Below are 12,003 nucleotides of genomic sequence, written 5' to 3'. Positions count from 1 at the left end.
CCTACCACCATATGGAGGCTGGACACATATTAGAGCAGTGGTTCCCAACATGAGGTCCACGGGCCCCTCAGTTAACAGCAGGGGTGCATGGCATAATAAAGGTTAAGAATCCCTGTATTAGAGGAATAGTATCTCATATTCTTCCCCAGTAGTCTCCACCTAAAGGCATCAGTACAATTTTTCCAACTTCTGGTAACCATGTCTCTCTGTCCTCCATTTTTTTTTCTCAACCCTACTGGGCCCAACACCCTTTCTCTTTCCCCTTCTCGATCTGCCTACCACCCACAGATGACTCCATCTAATTTCCTTCCTCACCTTCTTCCATGGTGCACTGTTATCTCCTCTCAGATTTGAATCTTCTTCAGCCCTTTGTCATTTCCACCCATCACTTCCCAGCTTCTGGCATCATTGTCAATCTCCCCTTCCCTCACCCGCTTATCAACCCCCTCACCTAGATCCACCACACTTGCCCGCCCCACCCTCCCCCCACCTGGATCCACCTCACACCTGCCCACCCCACCCTCCCCCCACCTGGATCCACCTCACACCTGCCCGCCCCACCCTCCCCCCACCTGGATCCACCTGACACCTGCTAGCCCTCCCCTCCCCCCACCTGGATACACCTGACACCTGCCAGCCCCACCCTCCCCCCACCTGGATCCACCTGACACCTGCCAGCCCCACCCTCCCCCCACCTGGATCCACCTGACACCTGCCAGCCCTACCCCTCCCCCACCTGGATCCACCCATCAACTGCTAGCTTTTGCTCCAACCTGCCACCCCCATTGTCAATCCCACTTCTTTCCGGTCCTAATTTGGGTGGCAGGGTGGAGATATGTCTCCACCAAAGGAGTTGTAAGGTGCTCCTTCTCTCCACCAGCCTGTAGGTCACCCTTGGGCAAGGTGTAGCAGCTGCTTAGACCCCCGATCATGATCACATGAAGCCATGGGAGCAGGTGGTGGATGGTCGTATGAGCAGCTGGTGCACATCACAAGTCCTGGTTATGCGACCACTGACACCAGGCAGACAATCTCTGAAGACTATTGATAATGGCTGGGGTCATCCATCTTGTAAAGGCACTGCCCAGAAGAAGGCAATGGCAAACCATTCTGCAGAAAAGATTTGCCAAGAACAATCATAGTCATGACGATGATTGCCCATGTCATACGACATGGCACGTAATGAGGACGTTGAATGAAGGTTCTTGGCCTGGTATGGAAACACCAATGCCTTTAAGTGGAAAATCCTACAAAAGGTAATGGATTCAGCCCAGTACATCGTGGACAAAACCCTCCCAACCACTGAGCACATCTACATGAAACATTGCTGTAGAAAGGCAGCATCCATCATCAAAGATCTTCACCAACCAGACCATGCTCTTTTCTCACTGCTGCCATCAGGTAGAAGGTACAAGAGCCTCAGGATTCGCATCACCAGGTTCAAGAGCAGCTACTACCCCTCAACCATCAGACTCTTGAACAAGAGGGAATAACTAAACTCATTTAAAGAATCTGTTATATTATTATCTCATGCTCATTATTTACTGCTAGTTATTTACAGTAAATCTGCATTTGCACAGTTTGTTTACAGTTTATAGTTACAGTTCTATAGATTTGCTAAGTATGCCTGCAGAAAAAGAATCTTAGGGTTGTAATAAATTTTACTTTGAACATTGAAGTGCAAGTGTCCATTTCCCTCCACAGATGCGGCCTGGCCCATTGAGTTCCTCCAGCATCTTATGTGTGTTGCTTACACGTGGTCTTGTTTCTTGTGCCTCTGAGGTTCCCTCCTGTCCATAATCCTTTGCTATGTCTGTGGTGAACTACATATACCTGTCTGGACACGCCCCGCCCCCCCCCCCCCCCCCGCTGACTGCTCCTGTGGCTCCTCCCACGGACCCCGGTATAAAGACGATTGGAGACACCGCCCCGGCCTCAGTCTCCAGGATGCAGTGTGGTGGTCAATTGCTGCTTGTTCTTTCTTCCAGCCAATCAAAGCCTATATTTCGCCTCACGTCTCAGAGAGTTATTGATGGTGCATCAATGTCCAAACACCTTCAGACCTCATCCAGAAGAAGATGGCCGCCAATGAGCAGCACTACCAAGGGCAAGATCTTCCAGATGGTTCACAAAATTACTTCTTTCATTTCTTTTATGTCTTCTTTTTCTTTCAAATGTTGACCTGCTACTGTTGGAATCTGTGATCTAAATTTTAGTGGTGTTTTCTCAGGCCAATTGAGCGATCTGGCACTATTCTGTGAGGCTTCGAGTGAGCAGTGTGGCCTTGAGTCCAAGAAGACTGCAGAAGGGGTGCAAGTACACGATCGACTCCATTGTTCGCCGATTAAAGCGCCGGGGAGGATTGAAAGCATCAAGGCGTGAGTGGAAGGTGAGCAGGTGTTCAGCACCATCTACTGCCTCTCACTTGCTGCTCCTGGAGGAAGGTCCCTACGTTTGAATCGTCTCCCTCTCCTTTGATGCTGTCAGAGGATAGGCCGGAGTTCTGGGTCTTGGACAAGGTTTATTCGACGTAGCTTGGGGGATTAGACTCTAATTCGTGACATGATGTGTTTCTAGTTTCTCGTTGCTCCTTGTTTTGTTGCCATTTTGAGCAATTTTAAATTGGGGCGGCCTGAAGATAACAAACGCTGAGCTGAACTGAAATATGCCTGGACTCTTTTGATTTTGTGTTTTATATACTGTGTCTTACACCCACCTTTTTGTTGCCGTTTGCACAATTTGTTTTTGTTTTGTGTGTGGGGTTGGATATTGTTTTCTTTGAAAGGGTTCCATGGTTGTTCTCTGTTTGGTGGCTGCCTGTGGGGAAGACAAATCTTAGGGTTGCATACTGCATACGTACTCTGATAATAAATGTATCTTGAATCTTTGAATCTTCGAACTGAATTTAATCTTGCGTATGGGACAGAAACTTCATTTCTAAAAAACTCCATTTACTGCCATCTTTGGGGAGCTATCATCTTCAACTACTACAGTCCTGTTTTGTGCTTGGCTTGCTTTTAAGTTCAAGTTCAAGTTTATTGTCATTCAACTGTACACATGTATACCACCAAATGAAACAATGTTTCTTTGGACCAAGGTGCATAATACAGTGCATATAACTCACACACAACACATAAAGTAATATTACACAAATAAATTAATAAATAATAACATGCATTTATGACAGAAGTTAAAAAGTAAACAGTATAACGCTTCTGATGTTTCATGTGTGATGAGATCTAGGTCAGTAGTCTTACAGCTTGGGTGAAGAAGTTGTTTCCCATCCTGACAGTCCTTGTACTAATGCTATGGTATGACACCTCCAGCTTGACTGTAGGGAGTCAAAGAGACTGTGAGATGGATGGGAGGGATCACTGACAATGCCAAAGGTCCTGGGTATGCAGCGCTCCTGGTAAATATCGCAACTGGGTGGAAGGGAGACGACGTTGATCCTCTCAGCAGTCCTTACAATCCTGTATAGGGTCTTGTGATCAGGTGCCTTGCAATTCCCGTACCAGAGGGTCAGGACACTCTCAGTGGTTCTCCTGGTAAAAACTGGGTAGAATGAAGGGGTGGAGCCTCACTCACTGTTTTAGGGTGGTGCAGTAGCATAGTACTTAGATGTAATGTACTGTAGAACCATCGATTCCACCGCTGTCTGTAATGAGTGTCCCTGTTACTGATCCAGTTTCATCCCACATTCCAAAGAAATATGCATTAGGCTTTGGTAGTTGTGGGCATGCTATGTTGGCACTGGAAGCACAGTAGCACTGTGGGCTGCCCCCAGTGCACCCTCAGACTGTGTTGGTTGCGATCAGAACAAATCACTTCACTGTCAGTTGCTACATTTTGAAGTTGCAGAAACATATGGGTGAGTAGGCTAATTGGTCACATAGGTGTAACTGGGTGGTGTGAGCTCATTGGGCTGTTGTATCTCTAAATAATAAACAAGAAGTATTTTATAAATATATCTTCAAATTATTGCAATGGATTTGGGTAAAGGAAATACTATATTTTGTTTGGTAAGTGTCATGACCCGAGAATGAGAAGCAGTGGTTAGGCATATACAGTGCTGTGGAGCAGAGAGCGAGTTTGTAAACCTGGCAAGAGCAAAGGATGCTGGGAATGGCGAGGGTGGAGCACCTTGGGAGGGGTGTGGGACAGGTGGTAGAGAAGGAGTGCCAGGGGCAGGGGGTAGCACAGATACAGACACACCCAGGCCTGAGATACCAGGCAAGGTCATTTGAATCCAGACAATTGGTTTATTGATCATTACAGAATGTCTCTCTGGTGCTTCCCACTCCCTCCCCTCTCCCTTCCACTTTTCCCAACCAAGATTCCCCTCTCCCTGCCCCTTTCCCACTTTCAGTCCACAATAGAGACCTGTGTCAGAATCAGGTTTATCATCTTAGGCACCCTGGCTATATTTATGTATTTTATTGAGATACAGCACGGAATAGATCCTCCCGGGCCTTCAATCCACACCGCCCAGCAACCCCCTGATTTAACCCTAGCCTAATCACAGGATTATTTACAATGACTAATTAATTTACCGATCAGTACAACTTTGGTCTGTGGGAAGAAACCAGAGCACCGGGAGTAAACCTCTGCGGTCACAGGGAGAACATACAAACTCCTTACAGGCAGCGACGGGAATTGATCGCTGGCCCCCGTGCTGTGAAGCATTGTGCTAACCACTATGCTACATATCTGTGCCTAAGACTTTTGCACAGTACTGAATATGCATTTACTGCAGCAAATTATTTAAAGCAACATTTGAAATAACTCACTCTAAAGATCAAAATGAAGAAGAAAAACAGGTTAGCTCTATTTGTCACATGTTCATTGAAACATCGGAATGAAGCATTGTTTGACATCAATGACCAACACAGTCCGAAGCTGTGCTGGTGGCAGCCTGCAAGTGTCGCAATGCCTTTGGTGCTAATATAGCATGCCCACAACTTTCTAACACTTTGGAACATGGGAGGAAACCAGAACATCTGGAAGAAATGCACGGGGTCATGGGGAAAGCACACAAATACTTTACAGACAGCAGTGGGAATTGAACCCCAACCTGTGATTGCTGACGTTGGAAAGCTATACGTTAACCGCTAATCTACTGTGCCACCTTCTATACTACAATACTAAACAATGTGCAAGCTTAAAGAACGTAATTTTATTAAACTCTCTCTACAAATATGACTTAAAAGCCGAATATTCCCATTTCTTTTCATGGTGATTGGAACTTCAGTGGGTAAGACTTAATTTGGCTTTTAAACACAAAGTTTATGACCTAAGCTGAACAGTGAATTTTAATCCCCAGCATTCAGTAATTGAACCAATAGGAGGTGCTCTTACACAAAGTAAGAACTGACAAAATTGACTGTGAGAAAGTTAGCTGCGAGACGTGAGGGTCAGCTACTGCACCAGTTTAAAGTTGTAACTTGATCAGCAAGAGGCGAGTACCTTGACACACAAGAAATCGAGGGCAGAGAACTGAGAATGTCAGTCACTTCTGCAATGAAACTGCCTTTCATTAAATGGTCTGTGTCTAGCCTTGGTGAGGAAAATGGAAGCTACCCTGAGAGTGAGACGATTAAACACATTGTAAAAAAAAGTCAACTTTTAAAATTCTGTAACTAATTTTGTAGTTAAATTAAACATTCTAGGTAATTAATAAAATTATCCCTCAGACTGATAAAACCAAATATTTATGATACAAGCACAATAGATTTTGCAGATGCTGGAAATCCTGAGCAACATGCACAAATTGCTGGAGGAACTCAGTAGGTCAGGGAGCATCTATGGAGGGGAATAAACAGCCAACATCCAGATAAAAGAACTGATGATGTTCCTCTAATTCTTGTGAGGATATGTGATGTTTGATTGTTACTTTTAAGTGGAGAACTGCATTTTGCTGGGCTTTCGTTGTCTATCTGTAATTGTCTTGAGATAGTGGTAGTTAGAAAGGTTTGTGATGTCTGTGGGGTGGGGCCTTCCAGGTTCAAAGTTCAGAGTAAATCTATTATCAAAGAACGCATATGTCACCATATACTACCCTGAGATTCACAAACAACAGAGAATCTGCAGATGCTGGAAATCCAAGCAACACATACAAAGTGCTGGAGGAACTCAGCAGGCCAGGCAGCATCTATGGAAAAGAGTACAGTCGATGTTTTAGGCCAAGACCCTTCAGCCCTGACGAAGGGTTTCAGTCCTGCCAAAGGGTCTCGGCCTGAGATTCATTTTCTTGTGGGCATTCACAGTAGATACAAAGAAACAGACATGAAGAAATCAATTCCATTTATGAGCCAATGCAAGCAAAATTCCAGACCACAATGCACGTAGATCGCCACGTAGCCAATCAGTGACGAGATTTTCTCCCTACATCACAACTGAGTTTCCATAATGATGACCAATCAGTTGAGTGATAAGTATGTAAAGGACAAGTACTCGGAGGACACACCACAATTAACAACACACTGATGATATCACCTCGTATGGTGATGAAACATTTACAATTAAATTACCAAGATCTGAGAACAACTCAACCTAACCATCAACCACCCATTTTCCAACAAAGAAACATAGTATTATAAATGAAAAAACACACACAAAGGAAGACAAACTGTGCAAATACCAAAAAAAAAATAAAAAATAATAAATTACATTGAGAACATGAATTGCAAAGATCTTGAATGTGAGGTTTGAAACTTAGTGAGGTGTCTGTTGCCCTTCTTGGGTAGATGTTGATTTGGAAGTGTTGATTAGGTCTTGTTTGAATTGTTCCTTAGACATGGAATACACAACAGCCACGGTGTGCTGGTGGTGAAGAGAGAAGCTGATTAGGTGCCAGTCAAGTTGGCTTTAGTCTAGATCTGTTTTCAGTCTTATGTGATGTTATGATTCACTTGTTACATGCCCTGGAGCAGGAACTCAGTGTAAACTCAATTTTAATTTTGGCAAAGGTTACCTCTTTCAATGTGTGTAACAAATATAATGAAAATACTCACCTCGTTAAATCAGGGAAGTGACTGCATAAAGCATGTAAAAGCTGTTACATAGCCAATCTCCTGAAATAGCAGTGTCATCTTCAAATGCTTTGTATCAAAGTGCAAAGTTCAAAGTAAATTTATTATCGAAGTACATACACGTCACCATATACAACCCTGAGATTTATTTTCTGTGGATATTCACGCTAGATACAAAGAAACACAATAGCATCAATGAAAATCTGCACACAAGCAAAGGCGGGCAAACAGCCAGTGTGAAAAGGACAACAAACTGTGCAAAAATAAATAAATAAATAAATCAATAAATCAATAGATATTGAGAACGAGAGTTGTAGAATCCCTGAAAGTGAGTTCAGAGATTGAGGAATGGGTTCATTGTTGGGGGTGAGTGAAGTTATCCTGGTACGGGAACCTGATGGTTGAAGTGCGTGGGTGTGTGGGAAAGGGCCTTGTTTAGTTGCTGCTATTCTGGTTCAGTTGTTGCTGTGTTGCTCTGCTGAGCATTGTGGACATGTTATGCTGATGACAGAATGCGTGGCAACACTGGTGGGCTGACCTCAGCTCTTCCTTAGCTTCCGTTGGTTTTTAATGCAAACAACGCATTTCGATGTACAGTATGTTTCGATGTACGTGTGATGAATAAATCTCTGAACCTGGATCTGCAAAGTAATCTCTGCGTGCTTGGGTGGTAAAAATGAATGACACTTTTGGGCTTTGTAAAAGATTAAGGAGCTAACATCATGCATGACAAAGCTTCATTCCAGCTCGTTTCAGAATCAGGTTTAATATCGTTGGCACACGTTGTATTGTGGCGGCAGTATATTGCAATATATAATTGTAGTGTCCTGGTTAAAATTTTTACTGCTATACTGTAGGTATGTCATTTTAGCAGTTCTGTAAGAGCAGGCTGTTCTGCTTTTAGCATGTTTGGATTTGAGCTGAAGATAAGGGACTAAGTTGTTCAACTTAGGAATGTTGTGCCAGCCAGTCAGGTTGGTGGATTTGGGCAGAGAGGATTTTGTGAGGGACACTGGTGTGGGTCGAGGTCTTTTTGGCGGGAGCTGGGAGTAGGCAGGAGGGAAGCTGGCTGAGGATGCCATCCCTGTTACACAAGGTGCCTGGTGCAGATGAATGGCTTCAAGGAGGAAGGATCAATACTCCCATGGGAGAACCCGTTTGTTCGAACTGGATTTCGAGTGACATTCGGAAAGTGGTGTGTGCTTTCACGTAGACAGAGGGTCCAGCGCTGAGTTAAAGACAACTTCAAGATGAGGTTCAACTGATGTGCATGCTTGGACTGGGTTAACTGCAATGGACCCTTTTTATTATTTTCTTTTCTCTTTCCTACCGACTGTTGGATAAAGCTGACATTTGTAAATATACTTTAATTATAATTGTATGCAGTGTACGATCTGTTATTTCTTGCTGACACCTAATTGCAAGGGGGCAATATTTACACAGTCTTCTCACAGACCAGGGTTCGAGTGGTCGAGACAACCAGTTTTGTTGGGAACCAAATCATACCAACCCCAGACATATGGAGGTTGAGAAAAATAAAAACACAAAATGCTGGCAGAACTCAGCAGGCCAGACAGCGTCTATGGGAGGAGGTAGTGACGACGTTTCGGGCCGAAATCCTTCATCAGGAGTGAAGTAACATGGGATGGTCGAGGAAGGATAAGAAGTGGGGGGGGAGATAAAGTAGAGAGCTAGGAAGTGATAGGCTGGAGGGAAATGGGCTAGGGGGAAGGTGCAGAATTATGGGAAATAAAAGAGAAAGCTTGAGAAAGGTGGTTTTCTCACCATTGAGTCCAGCAGCTGTTAGCAAGGGGTTAACGAGCCGCATCCCTGGAGATGCCCGGTAAAAAGGGGTTTCATAATAATAAAAAACTATTAATTACAATAAGTACAGTATATATAGAGTGGTGGGATGGAGATATGTCTCTAACAAAGGAGGTGTAAGGCTCTCCTGCACCTACAACTGATGATTGCCTACATCTACGGCAGGGTATATAATGAACAAACAAACCACAGAAGCACATCAGTGGAAAATAGCTTCAACTGTGCATTGCCAGAAAGCAAAAGCCTCATAGCCCATTGCTTTTTGATGGCAGAGGTATTAAATTTGGTAAATTGGTAAATTGGCTTATGATTGTCACATATACAGTGGATAACTTGCCTTTGCACTCCAACCCTACAGATCAATTCATTACAACAATGAATTTGGGTAGAACAAGGTAAAATAATAACAGAATGCAGAATAAAGTTTTACAGTTACAGACGAAGCAGGCAGACAATAAGGTGCAAGGTCAGAGTGAAGTAGACTGTAAGTTCGAGAGCCCATCTTATCAAACCAGGGAATTGATCGATAGTCTTACAACAGCGGGTTAAAAGGTATCCTTGAGCCTGGTGGCTGTGCCCAGTTGGAGAGGGGAGAAAGAAGAATACCCTGGATGGGTAGGGTCCTTAGTTACGCTGGCTGCTTTACTGAGGTCGCAAGAAAGGTAGACAGGTTTCTTGGAGAGGAGGTTGGTTTCTGGTGATGTGCTGAGCTGTGTTTACAACTCTGTGCTCTTTCTATCAGTCATGGATTATACTGAAGTACAGAAATAAATTACAGGCAATAACAAAAACCACAGCCTTGTTATTGGGTTTGGATGCCTGTGTGCCTTAATGACCCGGAGAGCTATGTTGGCTGGAGTCAGGGTTTACACTTTGGGTCTTGGTAGGGTCACCCATGCCAAACGGGTTAAAGGATAGAGTTCAGACTAAGAGTGGTCCACCAGTCCTCCAGGTTCGGGGGTTCAGCTCAGGGCTAGCAACACTGACTGGTCAATCAAAACTTACAGGAACAGCAGTGAAGAATCCCTGTACACCTGAGTGGCCGAGGACAAACAGAGATGGGGGACTTTCATTGCTGCCCTAAACGTCAGCGGTGCAACAGGCAGTAAGTAATCAGTAGCAAAAAGAAACAATCCAACAATCCGAGAATTTGGTTGCTGTCCGCCATGTCACTTATTGTATCATTTGTTACTGGGATTCTTTAAGCGCAGTACATGAAGTGCCTTGTAAATAATCTCGTATTTACAGCAGGAAGTGATTTTCTTGCGTGACAATTATACCAATATACTCGAATGGAAGTGAATGAAAACACGACGTCCATTCTCTGCAATCAGATGGGCAATGGGCAGGATCCTTAATGAAAATCGCAGCAGGAGTCACGCCGCTTCACGCACAGGCATCACAGAAATACAGGAGACAGCGGGAAACTCTAATCTTACCACCAATAAAGGAAATGACGCCTGGCGTGACCAGAAATCAGAAAGCCTGCCACTCCTTCAAATAGACTGGTGAAGATTACTCTGACTGAGAATCAGAAACAGAATCAAAGTTAAATGTTCGAAAGTTCAAAGTAAATTTATTATCAAAGTACATATGTGTCACATGTGCAACCCTGAGATCCACACAGTAGAATCACCAATGAGCCAGTGAAAGACCCGCACCAATCGGAACGGACAGATAACCAATGTGCTCAAGACACAAACTGTGCAGAAACAAAGAAGAAAAATAATAATAACTATAAATAAATATCAAGAACATGAGATGAAGAATCCTTGAAAGTGAATCCAGTTCAGTAGGAACCATTCAGTGATGTGGCAAGTGAAGTTATCCCCTCTGGTTCAAGAGCCTGATGGTTGAGGGGTAATAACTGTTCCTGAACCTGGTGGTGTGAGTCCTGAGGCTCCTGTACCTCCTTCCTGATGGCAGCAGCGAGAAGAGAGCATAGCCTGGATGATGGGGGTCCTTGATGATGGATGCTGCTTTCCTGTGACAACTCAGGTTTGTTCAGGATAAATCAGATTTATTGTCCTGACAGATGTCATGAAATATGTTTTTACAACAACAGTACAGTACAATTTTTCTCTACAAATCGGTTTTGGCTTAATCTTCCTGATTCTGTTAAGTGAAACTACACTGTACATACATTATTTCTACTTTATATAGGCTGTGTATTTATCATATCATTCCTGCTTTTACTATATGTTAGTGTTATTTTAGGTTTTATGTAGGTTATTTTGTGGCTCTGGGAATGCTCAAAAAGTTTTCCCATATAAATTAATGATAATTGCTTCTTCGCTTTACGCCGTTTCGGCTTATGAATGGTTTCATAGGAACGCTCTACCTTAGCGGGGGAAATATGGGACAAGGGTGGTCCCGTATGGGACAAATCAATTTAGCCCAATATACGGGATGTCCCGGCTAATTTGGGGCAGTTGGCAATCCCAAGTACAGTGTAATATGTAAAAAATACTTTAAGTTATAATAAAAAATATATTTAAAAAATTAATTAGTGTAACAAATGCAAAATGTTGGGAGGAACTCAGCATGTCAGGCATCATGTATGGAGGGGAATAAGCAGTTGAAATTTTGGGCCAGTACTCTTGATGAGGATACATAGATGCTCCTCTTCATAGATACTGCCAGACCTGTCAAGTTTCTCCAGCATTTTCTGTTTGTTGCTCTGAATTTCCTGTGTTTGTAGTATTCCTTAACATGAATATTGAGCCACAGGAAGCCCGTGGCTGGATAGTTAAAGTGGGCCAAGTAATTAGATTAGATTAGATTAGATTCAACTTTATTGTCATTGTGCCGAGTACAGATACAAAGCCAATGAAATGCAGTTAGCATCTAACCAGAAATGCAAAGAATAGTGTAATTTACAAAATAACTGCGAATAAAAAGTAAGTGCTACAGCACACAAATATAAAAGTACTGGGACAGTACAATATGGGTGCAATACTGCTTAGCGCTGTGATGTGAGGTTCAGCAGGGTCACAGCCTCAGGGAAGAAGCTCTTCCTGTGCCTGCTGGTGTGGGAGCGGAGGCTCCTGTAGTGCCTACCGGATGCGAGGAGAGTAAAAAGTCTATGGTTAGGCTAAGAGGCATCCTTGATAATGCTTTTCGCCCTGCCCAGGCAGCGTTTATGGTA

Source organism: Hemitrygon akajei, chromosome 2 (assembly GCF_048418815.1).
Source record: "Hemitrygon akajei chromosome 2, sHemAka1.3, whole genome shotgun sequence".
NCBI classification, from domain to species: Eukaryota; Metazoa; Chordata; class Chondrichthyes; order Myliobatiformes; family Dasyatidae; genus Hemitrygon; species Hemitrygon akajei.
Note: the sequence above shows the minus strand (reverse complement) of the source record.